The sequence below is a fragment of the Pseudophryne corroboree genome, chromosome 5, assembly GCF_028390025.1.
Source record: "Pseudophryne corroboree isolate aPseCor3 chromosome 5, aPseCor3.hap2, whole genome shotgun sequence".
Classification (NCBI taxonomy): Eukaryota; Metazoa; Chordata; class Amphibia; order Anura; family Myobatrachidae; genus Pseudophryne; species Pseudophryne corroboree.
Genome location: NC_086448.1, coordinates 815,644,003 through 815,669,556, shown reverse-complemented (window position 1 = coordinate 815,669,556; position 25,554 = coordinate 815,644,003). Strand labels below are relative to the sequence as shown.

The window sequence follows — 25,554 nt, the reverse complement described above, 5'->3', positions numbered from 1 at the left end:
GTTCTATATGTGAGTCATTACATGTATGCATCCAATTAATACATGTATGTATCCAATCAATTAATTAGTAATGCTATTGGCCTGGTGCATTTTAAAAAGAGCCTGCTAGGCTGCTGATGTATCCTCTGACGAAACCGCTCTTGGATAACAGCGGAGAAACGCGTAAGGAAGGTGACTACTGGACACTCTGATTGCTGAGGTCATAAGCCCGTTCATGAACAAGCTACATTACGGCGGACGTCTGATGCAAAGACAGCGGTGAAGGGGAAAAGCAATTTGAGACCGAGCAAAAGGAGGTCTCTACCCCACGGCAGGGAGGAATATCCCGACCGCGAGTGCCAATAAGATCCAGCCACGGTTAACGGGGGTCGTAGCATACCGCTGTGTTTCAACAACCATCACAGCGTTCTCCCCCTGCTTTCCTTCAATACTCACGTGAGTTACATATGAACTTTAACTGCAGAAAAAGTTAATAAGAGGCGTTGGTTACAACTGTTGCTGTTCATCCACAAGAAAGAATTTAAAGTATCAAATACAATTGGAAAGTAACGATTAAATTACAACAGCTGTTTCCAGGAGGATTTTTTGGACATTTTAATAGACATTCCGTTGTTATCAAGGGCAATATGAAATAGATACTGATTACATATAGATATGGATAGTGGTGCCTATGTATGTTGACTCCATTGCATTTTATTGATTGTGGTTTTTTCTGTCTATATATTTTTTAAAAATAAAGAGCTTGTATATTTTATTATTATTTGCGCTTCCTTGATAACAAGTGTGATTATCTTTAAAAATTAGACCAGATTAGAGTTTGCCAAACTACATCTAAAAAAGCCTTTACAGTTCTGGAACAACATCCTATGGACAGATGAGACAAAGATCAATTTGTACCAGAGTGATGGTAAGAGAAGAGTATGGAGAAGGAAAGGAGCTGCTCATGATCCAAAACATACCACCTCATCAGTGAAGCATGGTGGTGGTAGTGTCATGGCGTGGGCATATATCGCTGCCATAGGAACTAGTTCCCTTGTATTTATTGATAATGTGACTGCTGACAAAAGCAGCAGGATGAATTCTGAAGTGTTTCGGGCAATATTATCTGCTCATATTCAGTCAAATGCTTCAGAACTCATTGGACGCGCTTCATAGTGCAGATGGACAATGACCCGAAGCATACTGCGAAAGCAACCAAAGAGTTTTTTTTTAAGGCAAATAAGTGGAATGTTATGCAATGGCCAAGTCAATCACCTGACCTGAATCCGATTGAGCATGCATTTCACTTGATGAAGACAAAACTGAAGGGAAAATGCCCCAAGAACAAGCAGGAACTGAAGACATTTGCAGTAGAGGCCTGGCAGAGCATCACCAGGGATGAAACCCAGCATCTGGTGATGTCTATGTGTTCCAGACTTCAGTCTGTAATTGACTGCAAAGGATTTGCAACAAAGTATTAAAAAGTGAAAGTTTGATTTAGGATTGTTTAGTTTGTCCCATTGCTTTTGGTCCCTTAAAAAGTGGGAGGCACATATAGAAACCGTTGTAATTCCTATAGCGTTTACCTGATTTGGATGTAAATACCCTCAAATGAAAGCAGAAAGTCTGCAGTTAAAGCACATCTTGTTTGTTTAATTTCAAATCCATTGTGGTGGTGTATAGAGCCCTAAAATATGAGAATTGTGTCGATGTCGCAATATATTTGGACTATATATATATATATATATATATATATATATGAAATGGTAGAAGTATGGCGCCACAAGTATAAGTGAGTAGGCCGAGTACAAAGTTTAAAAATAACCAGAGGTGTAGACACTCCTTTAGGGGTAAAAGGCGTCGGCTGACCCCAGATAAAAGGCAGGGATAAGCTGCCTATTAGTTAAAAATGTAAAAACGGGGGGTAGGGGTACTAGTGACTAACAATGTCTTCACTTAAAGGATATATATATATGAAGAATGATAGGATACATATTTATAAAAAGGGGTTAAGATATTTATTGTAAAACAGACAATTTTCTAATAAAAAAATTTTATGAATAAAAAAGGGGGGGTAAATAGAAGGGTGGGTTTAATCAATTAAGACATAAATTAGGTCTGACTAGCATGTAAAATCACAGCTGGAACTATAAAAGCATAAAAGTGTTTGAGATAAGAGAAAGGTGCTTATCTTTAAAATGGAAGGTCACTTGAGGTACACCCAACGCGTTTCGTCCGTCTGACTTCATCAAGGGGTGTGAAGTCAGACGGACGAAACGCGTTGGGTCAGCCCTAATTTATGTCTTAATTGATTAAACCCACCCTTCTATTTACCCCCCCTTTTTTATTCATAAATTTTTTTTATTAGAAAATTGTTTTACAATAAATATCTTAACCCCTTTTTATAAATACGTATCCTATCATTCTTCATATATATATCTTTTAAGTGAAGACATTGTTAGTCGCTAGTACCCCTACCCCCCATTTTTACATATATATATATATATATATATATATTGAATGTACATTAAATATTCTGTCAAAAGAAGTTTAGGTTGAACTATGTCATGTGTATGGAACTATTGGACAGAAGATGCTATTCCAAAACACTATCATTATAATATACAAATACACTGTCATTGGAATATACTATTGTACCTTCTTTATTTCCAATAAATATTGTCCCATATGTATTTTGTACCTTGATTGTAAAATGTATGTCAGCTGAAAGACTCTCATTCATTCATTCATTCATTCATTCATTCATTTATCTAATAATTATTAGTCACTAAATAGCACTAAACACATATATAAATAAAATAAATAAATAAATAAATAATCAAAATGTCTTATATATTTAATGAATAATAAATAAAATAACACCAGATTACATTGCCATGAACAAGGGATCTTTCTATTTTTTTTATAATGTGGGCATTTTGTATAACAATAAAACAAAATAATTCTAATATAATATGTCACTATAAAGTTGATTCATGTTTAAGCAAAATATATTTTACGTTTAATAACTAAAGGATGCAGTCTCTATACGATATGTCACTTTAAAAAGATAAAATTTACTCCTAAACTCCGCGTTCATAGTCATGTTCCCTAATTATATTTTAGATATACTCAATAACATTAATAACCCATAAAAACTGTTTATTAAAGTTTGGGGTAGAACACATAGAGTTTATATTATTGTGACTGACCTATTAATAGAGGTGGGGCCAGTAAAAAGGCCAATTAGCATATAGGGACAGCACTGATAAAACTACAAAAAGCTCATTTAAATATACAGTGGCACAGCTAGCTTAGTAAACTGTGTCATTATGACAACGGTTTCCCATATCACTGATCACGATAGCCCCAACGTGACCGGGCTCAAATGCGATCATGTGACATGCGCAACGACTTTGCGCATGTCAAAAGGAGACTTGGAACGCAACCGGGAAGCAGGACTATTAAGTCCGTTTATGCAGTTGGAAACTGTCCACGGAACACCAATGTTTCCTAAATGGAAGCGCTAGTAATAAAATATAATTTTATAAGATTTTAATGAAATAAAATGTGGTTTAAAATAAGGTTTAATTAGTTTGTCTGGCATCAAACAGGAAGTGATGTTATTCATTAAGGGCCTTAAATAGAGTCAGGGCGGCTATCAGTCAATATGAATTTGTATTCCAGAGCGTACAGACGTATGGGACTGCTGCTTGTAAACTTAACATCTATCCCTAATTAATCTGTATACTCTCTAAAGCACAGGTTCTCAAACTCGGTCCTCAGGACCCCACACGGTGCATGTTTTGCAGGTCTCCTCACAGAATCACAAGTGACATAATTAACTCCACCTGTGGACCTTTTAAAATGTGTCAGTGATTAATTAATACACCTGTGCACCTGCTGGGTTACCTGCAAAACATGCACTGTGTGGGGTCCTGAGGACCGAGTTTGAGAACCACTGCTCTAAAGTATACTTATTCGACCAACTATTATATTGCTTTTTAAATAGGTAAACTTAAGAAATTGGACAGCTGTAAAGAGCTTCTATACAATTTATTAAGAACTTCTATCTCTAATCTCAGTTTATAGTAAGTATCACATTTCCCCATTCTGCACTTCCTAGTCCTAGTCTCTTTGAAAATTAATGTATAATTATTTAATAAATTATATAAACCAATCTCCGTTATAGGAAATCCATAAATATGAGATTAAGGACAGCTGTTAAGAGCTTCTATACAAATCACTAAGGACTTCTGTTTCTGATTTAAGTGTATAGTAAGTATTAAATTCCCTCTTTCTGCACTTCTTAGTCTCAATCTCTCTGAAAACTAAATTATAATTATTCTCTCTGTTATAGGAACTCCACAAACATGAAATCCAGCTAATTGTTATTAAGGAACTCCACAAATATGAAATCCAGCTAATTGCTATTAAGCTGTGGAATCCAATTAGGTCTTAATCTATTTATGTTTTTAGTAAGTATCTACCTGTTTAAAAAAGGTTTTATACAAACTCACGAGTTCATATATTAAACTGGATGTTTCTGTCTAATTAGGTGAAACTACTTGTCCTTGCTTATGGTGTTACTCACTAAGTCATCATCTAAGAATGAGAATCATTTTAATAATTCCTGTCATCACAATATGAGAATTCTATTGTCTAAGAACTAGTAAGTATTTGATTTTATTAATATTAAAAAATATATATAATAATCAAATAGGATAGTATGGAGTCTTTCAACAGACAACCATTATTCAATTAGTTTTCACCTAATTACCAATTAAGGTTATTATTCATTGTAATTGTGAACCACCTCCTAAACCACATATTAACATTTGATGTGTAACTGTTTATTGAATAAGTTGTGTACTGATACATATGATATGTTGTATATTAAGATTTATTGTCTCCTTTTTTTTCACACCCAAAGACACCCCTGTGTCGCTACAGACGAAACGCGTTGGTGGAAACAAAAAAATATTTTATAATATTTTATGATTACTATATTTCCAAAAACTAAATAGACAAACAAGTCTCTAAGTAGTTGACACTGTTTATTAGTAAGGAATATGAAAATGTATTCTTGAATATGTCATTATATTTTTAATAAAATAAGTTTCTCCTTCGTCCTAGAGGATGCTGGGGACTCCAAAAGGACCATGGGGTATAGATGGGATCCGCAGGAGACATGGGCACACTATAAGACTTTGAATGGGTGTGACCTGGCTCCTCCCTCTATGCCCCTCCTCCAGACCTCAGATTCTGTGCCCATAGGAGACTGGTCACACTATAGGGGAGCTCTACTGAGTTTCTCTAAAAGACTTTTGTTAGGTTTATTTTTTTCAGGGAGCACTGCTGGCAACAGGCTCCCTGCATCGTGGGACTGAGGGGAGAGAAGCAGACCTACTTCTGTGAGACTGGTAGGCTCTGCTTCTTAGGCTACTGGACACCATTAGCTCCAGAGGGTGCGATCACTTGGGTCGCCTAGCTGCTCGTTCCCGGAGCCGCGCCGCCGTCCCCCTCACAGAGCCAGAAGATTGAAGACAGGTGAGTAACCGAAGCAAAGAAGACATCAGAAGGCGGCAGAAGACTTCAGTCTTCCTGAGGTACCGAGCAGCGGTAGCGCTGCTCGCCATTGCTCCCACTGACACAGGCACTGCATGGGTGCAGGGCGCAGGGGGGCATGCCCTGGGCTGCAATAAAAACCTCTTTTGGGCAATATCTGGCTAAAATAAAGTGCATAGGCACTGTTTTGAGACCCCCGCCAGTATAATTATAGCGGGACCGAAGCGCGCCTTATAGGGGGTGGGGCTTCCTCCTCAGCTCTGACCAGCGCCATTTGCTCTCCACAGCTTGCTGCAGAGATGCTGCTCCTGGCCCTTCCACTGCTGTCACAAGTAACAGGGTGCTAAAAACGAAGGGGACATCATTTGGTGATTGGTTGTATTATATCACAAGCGCTTAAAGGTCTGGGGCATTTTGTTTTCAGACTGGTGTGGCGCTGGGTGTGAGCTGGCAAACTCCTTCTCTGTCTCTCTGAAAGGCCTTATTGTGGGTCTGTCCCCTTTAGCCCAGTGTGTGTGGGGGTGTCGGTACGTGTATGTCGACATGGCAGAAACTGAATGCTCTTCCCAGGAGGAGGTTAGTGTGAGAGCTGAACAAAATGAAGGAGTGACTCTGTCGGCACCGCCGACTGCTGATTGGGTGGATATGTGGAATGTGTTGAATAACAGTGTGGCTTTGTTTCACAAGAGGTTGGACAAATCTGAGTCTCAGAACCAAGTATGGAGGCAATCCATGGGAGACGTGGTACCACACACTCAGGCCCCCTTGGGGTCCCAAAAACATTCATTTACCCAGATATATATATTGGTAGATGCTCAATTAGCTTAGTGATATCATTCAGGTGCTCGAAAGGGAGGGGTATTTCTAAGCAAGAAAAAAAGCCATTGGTTTCCCCCAGCACCCTGAATGATAACCGTAACCAGATTTAAATTCCACATAATAATAAAATTCAGAGATCTTCGTTACACATATTTGCGCAAATGTGTGAATAAGCCCCAAAGCCGCATCAAGGCGTCTCTGTATATTTGGGGTCCCTAGCGCTATATGTAGGTGCAGGGTGTGGCACCCCAAAACACCAGCATAAGCCAGAAAGCCCAGGGTAGCATACCAGTGAAAAAACTATAGTGTTAATAAATTAGTATTTTATGAAGCCGAAGCTATAGAGAAAGTGATACAAAAATGAAATGCAATTAAAATAGAGAAATAGTGTTAAAAAATTAATAAGTGAAAAGTGTTAATAGAATGTAAGGGTATGCCACACTAAGGCCATCCAGCTCAGCCAGTCCAGAGGCACCACACCTCACACCTCCATTACCCCAATCTGGGTCTAAAATTAACCAGCAAGGAGCCACATGATATTGGCTCCTTACTACAATATGTCTAAGCTAAGAGCTACCTACCTTGGAGCAACCCCATAATGCTCCATGTGGCATGTCAGGGCCTGCACCTCCTCCTAATGCAGGAACCTCTCTGCCTCTCACAACAAACATATATATTGGTAGATGCTCAATTAGCTTAGTGATATCATTCAGGTGCTCGAAAGGGAGGGGTATTTCTAAGCAAGAAAAAAAGCCATTTGTTTCCCCCAGCACCCTGAATGATAACCGTAACCAGATTTAAATTCCACATAATAATAGAATTCAGAGATCTTCGTTACACATATTTGCGCAAATGTGTGAATAAGCCCCAAAGCCGCATCAAGGCGTCTCTGTATATTTGGGGTCCCTAGCGCTATATCTAGGTGCAGGGTGTGGCACCCCAAAACACCAGCATAAGCCAGAAAGCCCAGCATAGCATACCAGTGAAAAAACTATAGTGTTAATTAGAGATGAGCGCCTGAAATTTTTCGGGTTTTGTGTTTTGGTTTTGGGTTCGGTTCCGCGGCCGTGTTTTGGGTTCGACCGCGTTTTGGCAAAACCTCACCGAATTTTTTTTGTCGGATTCGGGTGTGTTTTGGATTCGGGTGTTTTTTTCAAAAAACACTAAAAAACAGCTTAAATCATAGAATTTGGGGGTCATTTTGATCCCAAAGTATTATTAACCTCAAAAACCATAATTTACACTAATTTTCAGTCTATTCTGAATACCTCACACCTCACAATATTATTTTTAGTCCTAAAATTTGCACCGAGGTCGCTGTGTGAGTAAGATAAGCGACCCTAGTGGCCGACACAAACACCGGGCCCATCTAGGAGTGGCACTGCAGTGTCACGCAGGATGTCCCTTCCAAAAAACCCTCCCCAAACAGCACATGACGCAAAGAAAAAAAGAGGCGCAATGAGGTAGCTGTGTGAGTAAGATTAGCGACCCTAGTGGCCGACACAAACACCGGGCCCATCTAGGAGTGGCACTGCAGTGTCACGCAGGATGGCCCTTCCAAAAAACCCTCCCCAAACAGCACATGACGCAAAGAAAAAAAGAGGCGCAATGAGGTAGCTGTGTGAGTAAGATTAGCGACCCTAGTGGCCGACACAAACACCGGGCCCATCTAGGAGTGGCACTGCAGTGTCACGCAGGATGGCCCTTCCAAAAAACCCTCCCCAAACAGCACATGACGCAAAGAAAAAAAGAGGCGCAATGAGGTAGCTGTGTGAGTAAGATTAGCGACCCTAGTGGCCGACACAAACACCGGGCCCATCTAGGAGTGGCACTGCAGTGTCACGCAGGATGTCCCTTCCAAAAAACCCTCCCCAAACAGCACATGACGCAAAGAAAAAAAGAGGCGCAATGAGGTAGCTGACTGTGTGAGTAAGATTAGCGACCCTAGTGGCCGACACAAACACCGGGCCCATCTAGGAGTGGCACTGCAGTGTCACGCAGGATGTCCCTTCCAAAAAAAACCTCCCCAATCAGCACATGATGCAAAGAAAAAGAAAAGAAAAAAGAGGTGCAAGATGGAATTGTCCTTGGGCCCTCCCACCCACCCTTATGTTGTATAAACAAAACAGGACATGCACACTTTAACCAACCCATCATTTCAGTGACAGGGTCTGCCACACGACTGTGACTGATATGACGGGTTGGTTTGGACCCCCCCCAAAAAAGAAGCAATTAATCTCTCCTTGCACAAACTGGCTCTACAGAGGCAAGATGTCCACCTCATCTTCACCCTCCGATATATCACCGTGTACATCCCCCTCCTCACAGATTATCAATTCGTCCCCACTGGAATCCACCATCTCAGCTCCCTGTGTACTTTGTGGAGGCAATTGCTGCTGGTCAATGTCTCCGCGGAGGAATTGATTATAATTCATTTTAATGAACATCATCTTCTCCACATTTTCTGGATGTAACCTCGTACGCCGATTGCTGACAAGGTGAGCGGCGGCACTAAACACTCTTTCGGAGTACACACTTGTGGGAGGGCAACTTAGGTAGAATAAAGCCAGTTTGTGCAAGGGCCTCCAAATTGCCTCTTTTTCCTGCCAGTATAAGTACGGACTGTGTGACGTGCCTACTTGGATGCGGTCACTCATATAATCCTCCACCATTCTATCAATGTTGAGAGAATCATATGCAGTGACAGTAGACGACATGTCCGTAATCGTTGTCAGGTCCTTCAGTCCGGACCAGATGTCAGCATCAGCAGTCGCTCCAGACTGCCCTGCATCACCGCCAGCGGGTGGGCTCGGAATTCTGAGCCTTTTCCTCGCACCCCCAGTTGCGGGAGAATGTGAAGGAGGAGATGTTGACAGGTCGCGTTCCGCTTGACTTGACAATTTTGTCACCAGCAGGTCTTTCAACCCCAGCAGACCTGTGTCTGCCGGAAAGAGAGATCCAAGGTAGGCTTTAAATCTAGGATCGAGCACGGTGGCCAAAATGTAGTGCTCTGATTTCAACAGATTGACCACCCGTGAATCCTTGTTAAGCGAATTAAGGGCTGCATCCACAAGTCCCACATGCCTAGCGGAATCGCTCCCTTTTAGCTCCTTCTTCAATGCCTCCAGCTTCTTCTGCAAAAGCCTGATGAGGGGAATGACCTGACTCAGGCTGGCAGTGTCTGAACTGACTTCACGTGTGGCAAGTTCAAAGGGCATCAGAACCTTGCACAACGTTGAAATCATTCTCCACTGCACTTGAGACAGGTGCATTCCATCTCCTATATCGTGCTCAATTGTATAGGCTTGAATGGCCTTTTGCTGCTCCTCCAACCTCTGAAGCATATAGAGGGTTGAATTCCACCTCGTTACCACTTCTTGCTTCAGATGATGGCAGGGCAGGTTCAGTAGTTTTTGGTGGTGCTCCAGTCTTCTGTACGTGGTGCCTGTACGCCGAAAGTGTCCCGCAATTTTTCTGGCCACCGACAGCATCTCTTGCACGCCCCTGTCGTTTTTAAAAAAATTCTGCACCACCAAATTCAAGGTATGTGCAAAACATGGGACGTGCTGGAATTTGCCCATATTTAATGCACACACAATATTGCTGGCGTTGTCCGATGCCACAAATCCACAGGAGAGTCCAATTGGGGTAAGCCATTCCGCGATGATCTTCCTCAGTTGCCGTAAGAGGTTTTCAGCTGTGTGCGTATTCTGGAAAGCGGTGAAACAAAGCGTAGCCTGCCTAGGAAAGAGTTGGCGTTTGCGAGATGCTGCTACTGGTGCCGCCGCTGCTGTTCTTGCGGCGGGAGTCCATACATCTACCCAGTGGGCTGTCACAGTCATATAGTCCTGACCCTGCCCTGCTCCACTTGTCCACATGTCCGTGGTTAAGTGGACATTGGGTACAACTGCATTTTTTAGGACACTGGTGAGTCTTTTTCTGACGTCCGTGTACATTCTCGGTATCGCCTGCCTAGAGAAGTGGAACCTAGATGGTATTTGGTAACGGGGGCACACTGCCTCAATAAATTGTCTAGTTCCCTGTGAACTAACGGCGGATACCGGACGCACGTCTAACACCAACATAGTTGTCAAGGACTCAGTTATCCGCTTTGCAGTAGGATGACTGCTGTGATATTTCATCTTCCTCGCAAAGGACTGTTGAACAGTCAATTGCTTACTGGAAGTAGTACAAGTGGGCTTACGACTTCCCCTCTGGGATGACCATCGACTCCCAGCGGCAACAACAGCAGCGCCAGCAGCAGTAGGCGTTACACGCAAGGATGCATCGGAGGAATCCCAGGCAGGAGAGGACTCGTCAGACTTGCCAGTGACATGGCCTGCAGGACTATTGGCATTCCTGGGGAAGGAGGAAATTGACACTGAGGGAGTTGGTGGGGTGGTTTGCGTGAGCTTGGTTACAAGAGGAAGGGATTTACTGGTCAGTGGACTGCTTCCGCTGTCATCCAAAGTTTTTGAACTTGTCACTGACTTATTATGAATGCGCTGCAGGTGACGTATAAGGGAGGATGTTCCGAGGTGGTTAACGTCCTTACCCCTACTTATTACAGCTTGACAAAGGGAACACACGGCTTGACACCTGTTGTCCGCATTTCTGGTGAAATACCTCCACACCGAAGAGCTGATTTTTTTGGTATTTTCACCTGGCATGTCAACGGCCATATTCCTCCCACGGACAACAGGTGTCTCCCCGGGTGCCTGACTTAAACAAACCACCTCACCATCAGAATCCTCCTGGTCAATTTCCTCCCCAGCGCCAGCAACACCCATATCCTCCTCATCCTGGTGTACTTCAACACTGACATCTTCAATCTGACTATCAGGAACTGGACTGCGGGTGCTCCTTCCAGCACTTGCAGGGGGCGTGCAAATGGTGGAAGGCGCATGCTCTTCACGTCCAGTGTTGGGAAGGTCAGGCATCGCAACCGACACAATTGGACTCTCCTTGTGGATTTGGGATTTCAAAGAACGCACAGTTCTTTGCGGTGCTTTTGCCAGCTTGAGTCTTTTCAGTTTTCTAGCGAGAGGCTGAGTGCTTCCATCCTCATGTGAAGCTGAACCACTAGCCATGAACATAGGCCAGGGCCTCAGCCGTTCCTTGCCACTCCGTGTGGTAAATGGCATATTGGCAAGTTTACGCTTCTCCTCCGACAATTTTATTTTAGGTTTTGGAGTCCTTTTTTTACTGATATTTGGTGTTTTGGTTTTGACATGCTCTGTACTATGCCATTGGGCATCGGCCTTGGCAGACGACGTTGCTGGCATTTCATCGTCTCGGCCATGACTAGTGGCAGCAGCTTCAGCACGAGGTGGAAGTGGATCTTGATCTTTCCCTAATTTTGGAACCTCAACATTTTTGTTCTCCATATTTTAATAGGCACAACTAAAAGGCACCTCAGGTAAACAATGGAGATGGATGGATTGGATACTAGTATACAATTATGGACGGGCTGCCGAGTGCCGACACAGAGGTAGCCACAGCCGTGAACTACCGCACTGTACTGTGTCTGCTGCTAATATATAGACTGGTTGATAAAGAGATAGTATACTCGTAACTAGTATGTATGTATAAAGAAAGAAAAAAAAACCACGGTTAGGTGGTATATACAATTATGGACGGGCTGCCGAGTGCCGACACAGAGGTAGCCACAGCCGTGAACTACCGCACTGTACTGTGTCTGCTGCTAATATATAGACTGGTTGATAAAGAGATAGTATACTCGTAACTAGTATGTATGTATAAAGAAAGAAAAAAAAACCACGGTTAGGTGGTATATACAATTATGGACGGGCTGCCGAGTGCCGACACAGAGGTAGCCACAGCCGTGAACTACCGCACTGTACTGTGTCTGCTGCTAATATATAGACTGGTTGATAAAGAGATAGTATACTCGTAACTAGTATGTATGTATAAAGAAAGAAAAAAAAACCACGGTTAGGTGGTATATACAATTATGGACGGGCTGCCGAGTGCCGACACAGAGGTAGCCACAGCCGTGAACTACCGCACTGTACTGTGTCTGCTGCTAATATATAGACTGGTTGATAAAGAGATAGTATACTCGTAACTAGTATGTATGTATAAAGAAAGAAAAAAAAACCACGGTTAGGTGGTATATACAATTATGGACGGGCTGCCGAGTGCCGACACAGAGGTAGCCACAGCCGTGAACTACCGCACTGTACTGTGTCTGCTGCTAATATATAGACTGGTTGATAAAGAGATAGTATACTCGTAACTAGTATGTATGTATAAAGAAAGAAAAAAAAACCACGGTTAGGTGGTATATACAATTATGGACGGGCTGCCGAGTGCCGACACAGAGGTAGCCACAGCCGTGAACTACCGCACTGTACTGTGTCTGCTGCTAATATATAGACTGGTTGATAAAGAGATAGTATACTCGTAACTAGTATGTATGTATAAAGAAAGAAAAAAAAACCACGGTTAGGTGGTATATACAATTATGGACGGGCTGCCGAGTGCCAACACAGAGGTAGCCACAGCCGTGAACTACCGCACTGTACTGTGTCTGCTGCTAATATATAGACTGGTTGATAAAGAGATAGTATACTCGTAACTAGTATGTATGTATAAAGAAAGAAAAAAAAACCACGGTTAGGTGGTATATACAATTATGGACGGGCTGCCGAGTGCCGACACAGAGGTAGCCACAGCCGTGAACTACCGCACTGTACTGTGTCTGCTGCTAATATATAGACTGGTTGATAAAGAGATAGTATACTCGTAACTAGTATGTATGTATAAAGAAAGAAAAAAAAACCACGGTTAGGTGGTATATACAATTATGGACGGGCTGCCGAGTGCCGACACAGAGGTAGCCACAGCCGTGAACTACCGCACTGTACTGTGTCTGCTGCTAATATAGACTGGTTGATAAAGAGATAGTATACTACTAATATTATATACTGGTGGTCAGGTCACTGGTCACTAGTCACACTGGCAGTGGCACTCCTGCAGCAAAAGTGTGCACTGTTTAATTTTAATATAATATTATGTACTCCTGGCTCCTGCTATAGCCTATAACTGGCACTGCAGTAGTGCTCCCCAGTCTCCCCCACAATTATAAGCTGTGTGAGCTGAGCAGTCAGACAGATATATAATATATATATAGATGATGCAGCACACTGGCCTGAGCCTGAGCAGTGCACACAGATATGGTATGTGACTGACTGAGTCACTGTGTGTATCGCTTTTTTCAGGCAGAGAACGGATATATTAAATAAACTGCACTGTGTGTCTGGTGGTCACTCACTATATAATATATTATGTACTCCTGGCTCCTGCTATAACCTATAACTGGCACTGCAGTAGTGCTCCCCAGTCTCCCCCACAATTATAAGCTGTGTGAGCTGAGCAGTCAGACAGATATATATAATATTATATATAGATAATAGATGATGCAGCACACTGGCCTGAGCCTGAGCAGTGCACACAGATATGGTATGTGACTGAGTCACTGTGTGCTGTGTATCGCTTTTTTCAGGCAGAGAACGGATTATAAATAAAAGTGGTGGTCACTGGTCACTATCAGCAAAACTCTGCACTGTACACTACTGAGTACTCCTAATGCTCCCCAAAATTAGTAAATCAAGTGTCTCTCTAATCTATTCTAATTCTAAACGGAGAGGACGCCAGCCACGTCCTCTCCCTATCAATCTCAATGCACGTGTGAAAATGGCGGCGACGCGGGCTCCTTATATAGAATCCGAGTCTCGCGATAGAATCCGAGCCTCGCGAGAATCCGACAGCGTCATGATGACGTTCGGGCGCGCTCGGGTTAACCGAGCAAGGCGGGAAGATCCGAGTCGCTCGGACCCGTGAAAAAAAACATGAAGTTCTGGCGGGTTCGGATTCAGAGAAACCGAACCCGCTCATCTCTAGTGTTAATAAAATAGTATTTAGGAAGCCGAAGCTATAGAGAAAGTGATACAAAAATGAAATGCAAGTAAAATAGAGAAATAGTGTTAAAAAATTAATAAGTGAAAAGTGTTAATAGAATGTAAGGGTATGCCACACTAAGGCCATCCAGCTCAGCCAGTCCAGAGGCACCACACCTCACACCTCCATTACCCCAATCTGGGTCTAAGATTAACCAGCAAGGAGCCACATGATAATGGCTCCTTACTAAAATATGTCTAAGCTAAGAGCTACCTACCTTGGAGCAACCCCATAATGCTCCATGTGGTATGTCAGGGCCTGCACCTCCTCCTAATGCAGGAACCTCTCTGCCTCTCACAACAAACATATATATTGGTAGATGCTCAATTAGCTTAGTGATATCATTCAGGTGCTCGAAAGGGAGGGGTATTTCTAAGCAAGAAAAAAAGCCATTTGTTTCCCCCAGCACCCTGAATGATAACCGTAACCAGATTTAAATTCCACATAATAATAGAATTCAGAGATCTTCGTTACACATATTTGCACAAATGTGTGAATAAGCCCCAAAGCCGCATCAAGGCGTCTCTGTATATTTGGGGTCCCTAGCGCTATATGTAGGTGCAGGGTGTGGCACCCCAAAACACCAGCATAAGCCAGAAAGCCCAGGGTAGCATACCAGTGAAAAAACTATAGTGTTAATAAATTAGTATTTAGGAAGCCGAAGCTATAGAGAAAGTGATACAAAAATGAAATGCAATTAAAATAGGGAAATAGTGTTAAAAAATGAATAAGTGAAAAGTGTTAATAGAATGTAAGGGTATGCCACACTAAGGCCATCCAGCTCAGCCAGTCCAGAGGCACCACACCTCACACCTCCATTACCCCAATCTGGGTCTAAGATTAACCAGCAAGGAGCCACATGATAATGGCTCCTTACTACAATATGTCTAAGCTAAGAGCTACCTACCTTGGAGCAACCCCATAATGCTCCATGTGGCATGTCAGGGCCTGCACCTCCTCCTAGTGCAGGAACCTCTCTGCCTCTCACAACAAACATATATATTTACCCAGATAGCAGACACTGATACCGACACAGATTCTGATTCCAGTGTCGACTGTAATGAGGCGAAGTTACATCCTAAGGTGGCTAAGAGTATTCAGTACATGATTGTGGCTATAAAAGACATGTTACATATTACGGAAGACCCCGCTGTTCCTGAGACAAGGGTCTGTATGTATAAGGGGAAGAAACCGGAGGTTACGTTCCCTCCCTCTCATGAACTGAATGCCCTTTTTGAAAAAGCCTGGGAAACGCCAGACAAGAGATGGCACATTCCCAGGAGAATTGCTATGGCATACCCGTTTCCTTCTCAGGATAGGGTTGGGTTGGAGGCAACACCCACGGTAGACAAAGCTCTAGCGCGTTTATCCAAGAAAGTGGCGCTACCATCTCCTGAAATGGCGTCCCTTAAAGATCCTGCTGATCGGAGGCAGGAAGCTACCTTGAAATCTATTTATGTCATGACAGGTACACACCTCAGACCGGCTGTCGATTCGGTGTGGGTGAGTAACGCGATTGAAAAGTGAGCGGATAACTTGTCATCGGACATAGACACCCTAAATCGGGATAGCGTGCTGTTGACTCTGGGTCTTATCAGGGATGCTGCGGTCTATTTAAAAGAGACTGCGAGGGATATTGGCCTCTTGGGATCAAGGGCCAATGCCATGGAAGTGTCAGCTAGAAGGGCGTTGTGGACTCATCAATGGAATGGTGATGCTGATTCTAAGAAGGCTATGGAGGCTCTGCCCTACAAGGGTGGGGTTTTGTTTGGTGAAGGCATCGCGGACCTGGTTTCTACAGCTACCGCGGGTAAGTCCTCTTTTCTGCCTTTTCTTCCTCCACAGTAAGGGAAGGGGAAAAAGATCGCCGGCTGTGGCAAGCTCCCACTAGCAGAAGTCCTCCCCGGCTTCTGCCAAATCCACCCCATGACGCTGGGGCTCCCCTGCGGGAGTCCGCACCGGTGGGAGCGCGTCTTCAACTCTTCAGTCAGGTCTGGGTTTTCTCGGGCCTGGATCTTTGGGTACTGGAAATTGTGACCCAAGGTTACAAGCTGGAGTTTCAAGACGTACCCCCATGCCAATTTTTCAAATCTGTCTTGCCAGCTTCTCTTCCGGAAAGAGAGGTAGTGTGTGCAGCAATACAAAAGCTGTGTCAGCAGCGGGTCATTGTCAAGGTTCCCCCGTCACAGCGGGGAGAAGGGTTTTATTCAAGCCTGTTTGTGGTCCCGAAGCCGGACGGCTCGGTCAGACCAATTCTGAATTTAAAATCCCTCAATGTGTATTTGAAAAGTTTCAAATTCAAGATGGAGTCTCTCCGAGCGGTGATCTCCAGTCTGGAGGGGGGGATTTTATGGTGTCAGTCGACATAAAGGATGCTTATCTGCATGTCCCCATTTATCCTCCTCATCAGGCGTACCTGAGGTTTGCTGTTCAGGATTGTCACTACCAGTTTCAGACGTTGCCGTTTGGTCTTTACACAGCCCCAAGTATTTTCACCAAGGTAATGGCGGAAATGATGGTACTCCTGCGCAAGCAAGGGGTCACAATTATCCCGTACTTGGATGATCTCCTGATAAAGGCGAGATCACAGGAGCAGTTTCTAAAAAGCCTTGCGCTCTCCCTGCAGGTGCTGCAACAGCATGGCTGGCTCCTAAATTTGCCAAAGTCGCAGTTGCTTCCGACAACTCAGCTGTCGTTTTTGGGCATGATCCTGGACACGGAACGGCAGAGGATTTTTCTCCCGTTGGAAAAAGCTCTGGAAATCCAGAACATGGTCAAGGAACTTCTGAAACCGCCAAGAGTGTCGATTCATCAATGCACTCGAGTGCTGGAGGAAATGGTGGTGGCCTACGAGGCCATTCCGTTTGGTAGGTTCCATGCAAGAACGTTTCAGTGGGACCTACTGGACAAGTGGTCAGGGTCCCATCTACAGATGCACCGGAAAATAACTCTGTCCCCCAGGACCAGGGTTTCTCTCCTGTGGTGGCTCCAAAGTTCTCACCTTCTAGAAGGTCGCAGGTTCGGCATGCAAGATTGGATTCTGGTGACCACGGACGCAAGTCTACGAGGTTGGGGAGCAGTCACACAGGGAAAAAATTTCCAGGAAAAATGGTCAAGCCAGGAAGCTTGCCTGCACATAAACATTCTGGAATTAAGGGCCATCTACAACGGCCTGCTACAAGCGGAACATCTTCTTCGCGACCTGCCCGTCCTGATTCAGTCGTACAACATAACAGCCGTGGTGCACATAAACCACCAGGGCGGAATGAAGAGCAGAGCAGCGATGGCGGAGGCCACCAGGATCCTTTGCTGGGCGGAAAAGCATGCAAGCTCTCTGTCAGCGGTCTTCATTCCAGGCGTGGACAACTGGGAAGCAGACTTCCTCAGCAGACACGATCTCCATCCAGGAGAGTGGGGTCTTCATCAAGAGGTCTTTGCAGAAGTGACAAGTTGTTGGGGACTTCCTCAAATAGACATGATGGCGTCACGCCTCAACAAGAAGCTGCCGACATATTGTTCCAGGTTGAGGGACCCTCAAGCAGTAGCGGTAGACCCTCTGGTGACACCGCGGGTGTTTCAGTCGGTCTATGTTTTCCCTCCACTTACACTCATCCCAAAGGTGATAAGGATCGTAAGAAGAACAAGGGTCCAGGCGATACTCATTGTCCCAGATTGGCCACGGAGGGCCTGGTACCCGGATCTTCAGGAATTACTCACAGGAGATCCCTGGCCTCTTCCTCTAAGAGAGGATCTGTTACAGCAGGGACCGTGCGGGTTCCAGGACTTACCGCGGTTGCGTTTGATGGCATGGCGGTTGAACGCCCAATCCTAGCCAGAAAGGGTATTCCCGGGTGAAGTCTTCGCCACTCTACTTAAGGCTAGAAAGGAGGTAATAGCAAAGCATTATCACCATATTTGGAGAAAATATGTGTCTATGTGGAAATCCAAGAAGGCTCCTACGGAAGAATTTCAGCTGGGTCGGTTCCTCCATTTTTTGCAAGCGGGTATGGATGCGGGCCTGAAGTTAGGCTCCATTAAAGTGCAGGTTTCGGCATTATCAATTTTCTTTCAAAGGGAGTTGTCTTCGCTTCCAGAAGTACAGGCCTTCGTGAAAGGCGTGCTGCACATCCAACCTCCATTTGTGCCCCCAGTGGCACCGTGGGACCTTAATGTGGTGTTACAGTTCCTTACGTCACATTGGTTTGAACCTTTACAAAAGGTTGAGTTGAAATTTCTCACTTGGAAAATGGTCATGCTATTGGCCTTGGCATCCGCAAGGCGGGTGTCCGAATTGGCGGCTTTGTCTCACAAAAGCCCCTATCTGATTTTTCATGAGGATAGAGTGGAGTTGAGAACTCGTCAACAATTTCTACCGAAGGTGGTTTCTTCATTTCACATGAACCAACCTATTGTGGTGCCTGTGGCTACTGAAGCCTTGGCTGATTCAAAGTCCCTTGATGTGGTCAGAGCTTTGAAAATTTATGTAGCCAGAACGGCTCGGGTGAGGAAAACAGAGGCTCTGTTTGTCCTGTATGCGGCCAACAAGGTTGGCGCTCCTGCTTCTAAGCAGACTATTGCACGCTGGATCTATAATACGATTCAGCAGGCTCATTCTACGTCTGGATTGCCGTAACCAAAATCGGTGAAGGCCCATTCCACTAGGAAGGTGGGCTCATCCTGGGCGGCTGCCCGGGGCGTCTTGGCATTACAGCTTTGCCGAGCAGCTACTTGGTCGGGGTCCAACACTTTTGCAAAGTTCTACAAGTTTGATACCCTGGCTGATGAGGACCTCATGTTTGCTCAATCGGTACTGCAGAGTCATCTGCACTCTCCCGCCCAGTTTGGAGCTTTGGTATAAACCCCATGGTCCTTTTGGGGTCCCCAGCATCCTCTAGGACGAAGGAGAAAATAGGATTTTAATACCTACCGGTAAATCTTTTTCTCTTAGTCCGTAGAGGATGCTGGGCGCCCGTCCCAGTGCGGACTCTATCTGCAGTAATTGTACATAGTTATTGTTTAAGTTACACAAAGGTTGTGTTTTGTAAAGGTCCGGCTGTTGCTGATCTGTTTTGGTTCACACTGTTAACTGGGTTTAGTTGAATGCCATGTTGTACGGTGTGGTGTGGTGTGAGCTGGTCTGTATCTCACCCTTAGTTTAACAAAATCCTTTTCCTCGAAATGTCCGTCTCCTCTGGGCACAGTTCCTATAACTGAGGTCTGGAGGAGGGGCATAGAGGGAGGAGCCAGTTTACACCCATTCAAAGTCTTATAGTTTGCCCATGTCTCCTGCGGATCCCATCTATACCCCATGGTCCTTTTGGAGTCCCCAGCATCCTCTAGGACTAAGAGAAAAGGATTTACTGGTAGGTATTAAAATCCTATTTTTTCAATATTTGGGTGTATGTGCTTATAAGGTACTAACAGAACATCCTCAGTTCATATCCATAAATCTAGTGAGATATCCATTAAATAAGAGCACTCCTCAGAAACAATGGGGCAGATGTGTTAATCTGGAGAAGGCATAAGGAAGTGATAAACCAGTGATATGTGCAAGGTGATAAATGCACCAGCCAATCAGCTACTAACTGTTAAGTTACATATCGGAGCTGATTGGCTGGTTCGTTTATCACCTTGCACATATCACTGGTTTATCACTTCCTTATGCCTTTTCCAGGTTAATACATCTGCCCCAATTTTCTTTATACTAACTCCTTTAGGCCCAGATCAGCAAAGGGCCCCTCTTCTGGGGAAGCTGCCTAAGATAGCTGTATTTAACAACTAAGGCCCTCATTCCGAGTTGTTCGCTCGCTAGCTGCTTTTAGCAGCATTACACACGCTAAGCCGCCACCTACTGGGAGTGAATCTTTGCTTTGCAGAATTGCGAACGAAAGATTAGCAGAATTGCGAATAGAATAGCGATTAGAAATTTCTTTGCAGTTTCCGAGTAGCTCGAGACTTACTCTGCAACTGCGATCAGTTCAGTGCGTTTTGTTCCTGGTTTGACGTCACAAACACACCCAGCGTTCGCCCAGACACTCCCACATTTCTCCAGACACTCCCGCGTTTTTCCCAGAAACGCCAGCGTTTTTTCACACACACCCATAAAACGGCCAGTTTCCGCCCAGAAACACCCACTTCCTGTCAATCACACTCCGATCACCAGAACGATGAAAAAATCTTCGTAAAGCCGTGAGTAAAATACCAAACTTTTGTGCTAATTTACTTGGCGCAGGCGCACTGCGAATATTGCGCATCTGCAGTTTGCGACTTATTGCACCGATGCGAAGAAAAAGAACGAGCGAACAACTCGGAACGAGGGCCTAAATCCGCTCCACAATTACTGTAGTGAGAGTTTACTACATTGATCAATAGTAGCGATTTAAGGATCCTTTACCATACACATATATATATACACTGCTCAAAAAAATAAAGGGAACACTAAAATAACACATCCTAGATCTGAATGAATGAAATATTCTTATTAAATACTTTGTTCTTTACATAGTTGAATGTGCTGACAACAAAATCACACAAAAATTATCAATGGAAATCAAATTTATTAACCCATGGAGGTCTGGATTTGGAGTCACCCTCAAAATTAAAGTGGAAAAACACACTACAGGCTGATCCAACTTTGATGTAATGTCCTTAAAACAAGTCAAAATGAGGCTCAGTAGTGTGTGTGGCCTCCACGTGCCTGTATGACCTCCCTACAACCCACACAAGTGGCTCAGGTAGTGCAGCTCATCCAGGATGGCACATCAATGCGAGCTGTGGCAAGAAGGTTTGCTGTGTCTGTCAGCGTAGTGTCCAGTACATGGAGGCGCCACCAGGAGACAGGCCAGAACATCAGGAGACATGGAGGGCAACAACCCAGCAGCAGGACCGCTACCTCCGCCTTTGTGCAAGGAGGAACAGGAGGAGCACTGCCAGAGCCTTGCAAAATGACCTCCAGCAAATGCCACCCCACACCATTACTGACCCACTGGCAAACCGGTCATGCTGGAGGATGTTGCAGGCAGCAGAACGTTCTCCTTGGCGTCTCCAGACTCTGTCACGTCTGTCACATGTGCTCAGTGAGAACCTGCTTTCATCTGTGAAGAGCACAGGGCGCCAGTGGCGAATTTGCCAATCTTGGTGTTCTCTGGCAAATGCCAAACATCCTGCATGGTGTTAGGCTGTAAGCACAACCCCCACTTGTGGACGTCGGGCCCTCATACCACCCTCATGGAGTCTGTTTCTGATCGTTTGAGTAGACACATGCACATTTGTGGCTTGCTGGAGGTCATTTTGCATGGCTCTGGCAGTGCTCCTCCTGTTCCTCCTACCACAAAGGCGGAGGTAGCGGTCCTGCTGCTGGGTTGTTGCCCTCCTACGGCCTCCTCCACGTCTCCTGATGTACTGGCCTGTCTCCTGGTAGCGCCTCCATGTTCTGGACACTACGCTGACAGACACAGCAAATCTTCTTGCCACAGCTCGCATTGATGTGCCATCCTGGATGAGCTGCACTACCTGAACCACTTGTGTGGGTTGTAGGGAGGTCATACAGGCACGTGGAGGTCACACACACTACTGAGCCTCATTTTGACTTGTTTTAAGGACATTACATCAAAGTTGGATCAGCCTGTAGTGTGTTTTTCCACTTTTTTTTTTAGGGTGACTCCAAATCCAGACCTTCATGGGTTAATAAATTTGCTTTCCATTGATAATTTTTGTGTGATTTTGTTGTCAGCACATTCAACTATGTAAAGAACAAAGTATTTAATAAGAATATTTAATTCATTCAGATCTAGGATGTGTTATTTTAGTGTTCCCTTTATTTTTTTGAGCAGTGTATAAAAATCAGATGAAGAAGAATAGTTGTGTGTGTGTATGTGCAAGAAATTGAGAAATTGTGGGCCATAATTCATAATAGTTCCAAGCTTTTGATTTATGGTACTCTCAGGGTTGAGCAATGTGTACGGCAGTGGTACCCAAACTAAATTAAGTAAATTGTATTTATATGTCATCCTTAGGTTCAGTTGTGTGGTGAGGGACAAGATCTGCTTCCGTTTGTCCACACATTTTTTATTACTGGAAGCCACCGGCACTGTTTTTTTCTATTAGATTGACCATAAATAATTTGAATTGGTCCTGAACCTCCAATCCGAGGCACCCCAGGGAGCACCAGCACACAGTTTGAGTACCACTGGTGAACGGGTATTCTATAATATTTCAAATGTTTTTGAAAACAAAATGCTACAATTAACCAAACAACAAAGACAAACTTGAGAGTAAAATAGAATTTATTCCAGTTTTATTTAGATTCCAATACATTTAGCTACACAATTTTAAAAGAAAAAAAAATATTATACACAAATATCTTAAAAATTTCTATTTTTATAAAGTTTTCATTTTGCTGTTTTTTAAGGTTGTTTATGATTGTAGACTTAGCTGTTTGAGAATAACATCTGAAACTATGCTTCCAGCAATTCCACATCCACATAAACCTCAATACATAAACTTCTTGCACTTTGGTTTGTAATTTGATTCGAGAGCCCAATCAGGCAAGCTTAATAAGTTGAATGTATAAAATTAGTTTCTCATAGAGCCGTGTCTGACACCATCACCTTCTAGAATGTGTCTGGCAGCAACTACATACAGGGCAAGAGTAAGGCTTTTTGGGGCCCCAATGTAACTAACTTGTGGGGGCCCCTTACTATAAAATTGTCAATATATGTTGGCGGGGAAGTTATTACAAAATATAATGAGTAAATGCTCCCAACACCACCAACACCCAGCTCCACACTGTAGTGCCCCCAGTTCATATTGTACCACGCAGAAACCCCAGTTCACATATATCACAGTGCCCGGGCTCCGGGGTGACCTCCTCAACTGCCCTGTTAATCTGGAATGCACATCACTTTCCTCTCCTGTTGGAGGAACCTAATCTTTGGTTTATCTGTTAGTCTCTGGCTCTGGCTACATTACCATTCATGTCATAAAGCTGAACCTGTCTCACTCCCTAAAATGCTTTGTGCTGCTGTGAGTATTCCGACAATATGGCTACAGGCTGTTATCTTCCCACCTATTTCATAACTGGGTATATACAGTATAAACTAGCCAGAGGTGGAGACTTAATTCAAATGGTCCTCTTGATTCAATTAAGTGTCGCACATGTCCAAAAGCATACTTATCTGGCAACAGTTAGCAAACTGTGGATGCAGGCACCATACATTCAAAGGCACCTCAACTGAGACTCCACATGCTGCCTGTTCTCTCTTCCCATGAAATTAGCATTTATGGGTGTCAACTGGGCGGCTACCTTGTGAATGCACACAAGACGTCCGTTCTGTGTAGGTGTCATGGGTGTGTAGTCAGACTTCTATGCTATTATGAGTGATGCATATGGCTATGGGAAGAATGCTCCCTACAGACCTGTTTTGCACCTTGCATGGGGCACTGATACTAATACTGATGATTGTGGATGGAAAAACAGTGAGCAGTACAACTATCTGCATGAAGCTACGGATACTGGCATTAGCATTAGGGGATAAATCTGGCTGTCCCAGACTGTCTGCGCTTGTGGCCTCTTTCTGTGAGACTTGGAATCAGTATATACACAATCCATGAATTATCACAAAGGAGGAATAATTTGTAATACAGTATTAGTTATATACCTCATTTGCAGTAAGTAAAATATTCCAATATTCCACTGGACTACAAAAATAAGTACATACACTTAGGTCCATATACTGTATATATACTAAAACAATTTTTGTAATTTTTTACTGTTTATAAAAATATTTTTATGTTACAGTTACATAATGAGTTTTATTTGAAAGTGCAGACTATCAGCTGTAATTTGAGGGTGATCACATCCAAATTTGAGGAAGGGTTTAGAAATGACAGATGATGCAACTGTTTAATACCGTATATACTGTAGCCCCCTCTTTTTAAAGGGATCAAAACTAATTGGACAATTGAGTCAAAAACTGTTTCATGACTAAACGTTTGTTATTTCTTAATCAATTAAGCAGGCAAAGGGTCTGCAGTTGATGCCAAGTGTCATTTAAGCTGTTGCAACAAAAATCCACAACATGCGGTCAAAGGAGCTCTCAATTCAAGTGAAAGAGGTCATCCTTAGGCTGCAAAAACAAAAACAATCCATCAGATCAGGGGTAGCCAACCCTGGTCCTCGAGAGCTACCAACAGTTCACGTTTTTCAGCTCACCTAGCAGGTGCACAGGTGCAGTCATTATTATCTGACACATTTTAAAAGATCCACAGTTGAGGAGACCTGGAAAACGTTAACTGTTGGTAGCTCTCGAGGACCAGGGTTGGCTAACCCTGCATCAGATAGATAGCAGTAACCATAGGAATACCCAACTAAACTGTTTGGTACATTCTGCGGGAAAAAAAAGAATGTATTGATGAGCTCGGCAACACAAAAAGGCCTGGTGGACATCCATGGAAGACAACAGCGGTGCATGATCGCAGGATCCTTACTGTTGTAAAGAAAAAACACTTCACAACATCCAGCCAAGTGAAGAACACGCTCCAATAGGTAATGAAATTATTATTCAAGTCTACCATAAAGAGAAGACAGAGGGGTCACCACAAGTGGCAGACCATTCATAAGCCTCAAAAATAGAAATTCCAGAATAGACTTAAAAAAAATTCTAAAAACGTCAAGCCAGTTCTGGAACATCTTTCTTTGTACAGATTAAACTAAGATCATCCTGTACCAAAATGATAGAAAGAAAAAAGGATGGAGAAGGCTTGGGATGGCTCATGGATATGAAGTATATTACATCATCTGTAAAACCAGGTGGAGACAGTGTGATGGCATGGGCATGCATGGCTTCCAGTGACCCTGGGTCACTAGTGTTTATTGATGATGTAACAGAAGACAGAAGCAGATGGATGAATTGTGAAGTGTACAGAGATATAGGGCTACATGTAATATCCTGCAAGCTGACGGAGATACGGGACTTTGTGCGAGTGTGCCCATTTTTTTTAAAGCGCCAATCATTTCAAAGGCAAAACCAACCTGATTTTGCCTTGGAAATGATTTCTGCTTTTAAAAAAAAAAAAAAGAATCTGCTTAGATTCAGTCGAATTCTGCAAAGTTTAATTGGACAGTGCTTCACAGTACAGATGGTCAATGACCCAAAACATACAACAAAAATAATCTGGGAGTATTTTAAGGCAAAGAAATGGAAT

General features: G+C 43.7%; 1 long non-coding RNA gene across 1 annotated transcript in view; it reads left to right on the top strand.

The window, feature by feature from the left end:
- LOC134928590 (uncharacterized) overlaps positions 1-24,084 on the top strand; it is a 29,852-nt gene extending 5,768 nt beyond the window's left edge. The window contains exons 2-5 of the long non-coding RNA XR_010177952.1: positions 4,172-4,257; positions 4,340-4,457; positions 4,538-4,651; positions 22,365-24,084. This is a non-coding gene — a long non-coding RNA (uncharacterized LOC134928590). The remainder of the gene's footprint in view (positions 1-4,171; positions 4,258-4,339; positions 4,458-4,537; positions 4,652-22,364) is intronic.
- The last annotated feature ends 1,470 nt before the right edge of the window (positions 24,085-25,554 follow it).